The 5,051-nt window shown below is 45.5% G+C and overlaps 1 non-coding gene across 1 annotated transcript; it reads right to left on the minus strand.

The window, feature by feature from the left end:
• Nucleotides 1-356: 356 nt before the first annotated feature.
• On the minus strand, nucleotides 357-428 carry trnat-cgu (transfer RNA threonine (anticodon CGU)). Its single transcript has one exon. It is a non-coding gene; the product is annotated as a tRNA-Thr (tRNA).
• Nucleotides 429-5,051: the final 4,623 nt, after the last annotated feature.

Genomic DNA, 5,051 nt, shown 5'->3' on the forward strand with positions numbered 1-5,051 from the left:
CTGAAAGGTCAGTGGAAGCAGATTCAATGTTAACTCTAAATGGAATTGGATATATACCTGACATGGAAAATCTAACAGGGCAATGGGGGAAAGGACAGGAGAGCGGGATGTGGGATTAATAGAATAGCTCTGTTAAATATCAAGCAAATGCACAGTAATAAGGTTCTGTGCTTGGACCTCAGTTATTTTCACTCCATCAATGGCAGAGAAGGCTCGAGGAACCATGTGGCAACACCTCATGTTCTTCCCAGTGTCCAGAATAAAGTATAACATGACACTGATTTCCAGATGGCCGAAACTAATGCAACAGCCATCTTTTCTGGAAACATCACATTTAAAGTTAGAAACTAATCATAAGGCACGGACAGGGATTGAACCCGTGATCTTCAGTTTACGAAACTGACGCCTTACCACTTGGCCACCATGCCTTTCCTTAATGGATACCTGAGGCTCCAGAGGAGGATTTGTGATTCTTTTTCAATTTGGTTGAAACAGCATCGAGAAACATGCACAGAAATAAAGAGGGATTGTGGAATGGGGAACAGATCAGCCTCATTTCCATCATCAGCATCATGAAATCTTCATTCAGACATTCCATTCCCATCCTCAGCTTTTCTCACATCTGTACAATAATATAAGAGTGGACATTGGGTTGTTACTGGGCAGATTATATAAATAGACTATGTGCATCATCACAGGAAGTGCTGTAATATAATCTGTACGGCACCTCATGGAGAGTTGTAGATGAAACCTTCAATGCAAGATGTGCAGAGTAAACTCAGGTTATTTTAACCGTCAGATTCTTATAAATTCTGTACTAAGCCTTGACAGATATCAAAATATTAATTGGGGGCCACAGTAAACCAAAGCAAAGATGGAGAAATCTTTGCCTGTACCTTTGAACAGGTCACTGGACTGGACCAAGCCGAGGACTGGCCGAGATGGTTCCAGAGGTTTGCAAGGTATCGTACTGCATCGGGTCTCGTGCAGAAGCCAGACATGGAACAGGTCAGTACGCTATTGTCTGCAATGAAGGGAGTGTGCAGGCAACATCCTCATGAAGAACAGAAGGCTACATGTGAAGAAGTTATTAAGGCACTCAAGACATATTTAAATTGAGGAAAAAAATGTCATCGTGGAGCCAAAGTTTAAACGCTGCATTTGCTGACAACGCAACCACCAGGTGACGCTGTACTGGTACATGCGCAAATGCAGCCTCTTCCACTGAAACGTCACTGTCTGTGACATTCAGGCAGCTGCCAGGCTTAAAGATGGAGCTACTCAATTTATCACAGAAAACAACTTCGACCCAAAAATCCCCTCAAAGGTTGCCATCGCCGCCTCCGTCCCACCCCCAACAGTCCCCCGCTCCTTCTTGTGCATTCGCCAGTTATATAGTACCAAGTCATCTTAATTCACCTAAAGTGAATTACTTTCGGAGCAGTGACTGTCATTTCATAAGCAAATATGGCACATATCTACACAATGGACATGTTTTGGTTGATACTCGGAGAACGTTGCGCTGTTTGAAGTCTCATCAGAAGGACAGCACCTCTGACAGTGCTGCACACCCTCTGTAATTCAGTGAGGTTTCATAGAGTCATAGAGTTATACAGCACAGAAACAGGCCCTTCGGCCATCGTGTCCGTGCCGGCCATCAAGTACCTATCTATTCTCATTCCATTTTCCAGCACGTGGCCGTAGCCTTGTATTCTGTGGCGTTTTGAGTGCTCATCTAGATACTTCTTAAATGTTGTGAGGGTTCCTGCCTCTACCACTCCTTCAGGCAATGTGTTCCAGATTCCAACCACCCTCGAGGCGATACATTTTTTCCTCAAATCCCCTCTAAACAGTGCCATCCCATTCTCCAGACGATCATTCCCCGCTTCCCCCCATCCCACTCTCTGACTGCTCACTCCCCGCATCACCCGCCACCACCCCCATCCTGCTCTCTGGCTGCTCTCACTCCAGGCCATGGGCTCTGCCACTTCCCTCCTCTCGGCCACTCGCTCCAACATTGCCCCATCACCCCTCGAGGCTCGCCTTGCTTTATCGGGTGGTGCGGTGAAGAATGATCGAATATTGGAGCGAGAGGCCGAGAGGAGGGAAGCAGCATGGCTTGGAGCTAGTGTCTGGAGTGACGTGGGGGGGAAGCGGGGCGTGAGTGGACGGAGAGAGGGCAGTGCGGGGGTGGGGGGGTAGCAAGCGGCCGGAGGGCGGGGGAGCGGGGTAGCGAGGAGCGGGCAGTGAGCGGCCTGGAGTGAGTGGCTGAGAGGTGGTAGAGAGTTTTCCCGCGCATGCGCCACTTCGTCCTGGAAGACGTAGGCTGAGCATGCACAGCATCTCAGAGCGCAGGAGAGTGTTTGTGCATGTGCGCAGCTTGGAGCGCTTTGATGACGTCGGCTGGCAGCTGCATTGTCAGGAATCACTTTGAATTTAATAAGCGTACAAAACAGAAAGGGGAGAGTATTCACTCATTTATCAATGACTTGTACAATCTCACGGAGGATTGTGAATACGGCAACTTAAGAGAAGAGCTGAATGGAGACAGGATTGTGTTCGGGGTATTAGACAACACCCTTTCAGATCATCTACAGTCCAGGGCTGATCTCACATTAACGAAAGAGTATCAATTGAGCAGCCAAGCAGAGGTTAGAAAGTTTAACCAATCTGTTGTCCGAGGGGACAGGGAGAGTCTGATCTCGAGAGTTGCAGACTCAATTGAATTTGTTAAGAAAGCAAAAGGAAAAATTAGTGGTAAAAGACAAGAAAGACGGGAAGAGCATCTAGTGGTAGCTGCAATCAATTGCAGTAGGTGTGGCCGAGAGAGACACAAGTGGGAAAACTGCCTCGCCAAAGAAGCTGAGAGTTTTTCTTGCAGAAAGATGGGACACTTTCAGTCAGTGTGTGGCAGTAAAATACCAGCACTGAATATAATTAAAGGGAGATCCCGAGAGAGAAAAAAACATTAATATAGTACAGGATATCCAAAGTGTGGAAATACATTTTTTAGGTGAAATCCAGGAAATAAAGTGAGAGTTGCTGAACGACAGAAATTCTGAAATATTTTAAGATAGAGGTAGATAGATTCTTGATAAACAAGGGGGTGAAAGGCTATCGGGGGCAGATGGGAATGTGGAGTTGAGGTTACAATCAGATCAGCCATGATCTTATTGAATGGTGGAGCAGGCTCGAGGGGCCGAGTGGTCTACTCCTGCTCCTAATTGGTATGTTTGAATGTAAGAAAACATGTTCTAGATACAATGAGAACTATCATTTGTTTGGAAATGGATTTGAAACCCCTTTTATCAAAAGCTTATGGAGCTTTAATTTTTCTACAATTCACAGACAAATCCTTGTGGAGTTGAGATTGACAGAAACAATGGGCTGGATTCTATAGAGCCCTCGATGTCGAGATCTCTGGTGGGGGTGGGGTGGGAGCCGCCTGAAGATGGCTCCGTATGAGGCCCGCCACGGACCTCAACGCCGGCAGGGCCTGGCTCGATATTGCCGGCGACGGCGAGGCCTTGTGGGGGACCCCCACCGCTCGGCAACGGGACCACAAACCTGCATTAATTATTATCCCATCACTTCCTGATATCCCACTGTGATCTTCAGCCCAGTGGCCGGCATTGCCGTGCCTTCGGAGCCCCATCCGGGGAAATGAGGTGCAACACTGGTGGGGAGGGGGGAGAAGGTAGGTTTCTCAGTGTGGGGGAGGGGGGAAGGAGTCAAATTAATGTCATGGGTGTAGGGGATGGTGGGAATGGTTAAATTTACAGTTTGTGCAGTTTTGGGCGGAAGGTCAGATGGTAAAGGTAGGTTTTCGGAGGGAAGGGCAAATGATTAATTTAACTGTTATTGGGGGGATGGGAGAGAGGCAAAAGCAATGTATTTATTTCATTTCATTTAATCTTCCTTTAAATATTTTCCAGTAGGACTAACAGCCCTTTAAAAATGGCTGACACTCCAGTACAGTACTAAGGCAGTGCTGCACTATCAGAAATGCTGTTTTTCAGGTGAGACAGAAAACTGAGGATCCCTCTGCCCTCTCAGGTGGATGTTAAAGGTACCATGGCACTATTTCAGAGAATAGAAGGGGAATTATTTCTGGGATGCTGGTCATTGTTTAACCCTGAATCAACATCATTTAAAAACAGATTATCTTGTTTTTATCACATTGTTGTTTCTGGGAGCTTGCTGTGCGCACATTGGCCACCATGTTTCCTACATGACTACAGTGATTACACTTGGAAAGTCCTTCATTGGCTGTAAAAGACTTTGCAACGTCCTGTGGTCGTGAAATGCAAGTCTTGCTTTTTCCATTGTTATCAGTGTCATTGTGATCAAAAGATAGGATTCGTGAGCACAAAATTTCAATCAATTTTGATTAAAATAATGTAAAAGCATCTATATTCTTGCACTGTACTTAATAATCTCCATCTTCCTATCCTTACAGAGTGCAATGTCATCGACCCTGAAATTGATTCCAGAATCTCATAGAATCTTAGACTCATAGAAAGTTTAAGGCACAGAAAGAGGCCACTTGGCACTCAGACAATTTCAGCCCAGTTCTGATGAAAGGTCACAGACCACAAACGTTAACTCTGTTTCTCTCTCCACAGATGCTGCCAGACCTGCTGAGTATTTCCAGCATTTTCTGTTTTTATTTCAGATTTCCAGCATCTGCAGTATTTTGCTTCTGTGTTAATTTGAAAGTTAAAACTGAACCACCTGTTTACAATTCACACTGGCGTCTCCCATGAAATGATTCTGTATAATGTTGATGTAATGAATACAGACTCTGAGCACAGAGCTTCCTGTGCGGAATTGGGGATATGAAAACCAGCAGACTCTGCAGGAATTTCCACTGGGAGCACAAATTCACAAAATCTACCTTTTATATATCGATTCATTTTGATTGTCCTTCTGGAAAATTATTTTGCAACAATTTAAACATCAACCCACAGCTCCATGACTGGGTCAATTATGAGGTCATCCTCTGACAGGTCATGTGACAGCTGGATCCACAAGACATCAGAACCAGATTT

The sequence above is a fragment of the Heterodontus francisci genome, unplaced genomic scaffold (assembly GCF_036365525.1).
Source record: "Heterodontus francisci isolate sHetFra1 unplaced genomic scaffold, sHetFra1.hap1 HAP1_SCAFFOLD_43, whole genome shotgun sequence".
In the NCBI taxonomy this organism is placed as follows: Eukaryota; Metazoa; Chordata; class Chondrichthyes; order Heterodontiformes; family Heterodontidae; genus Heterodontus; species Heterodontus francisci.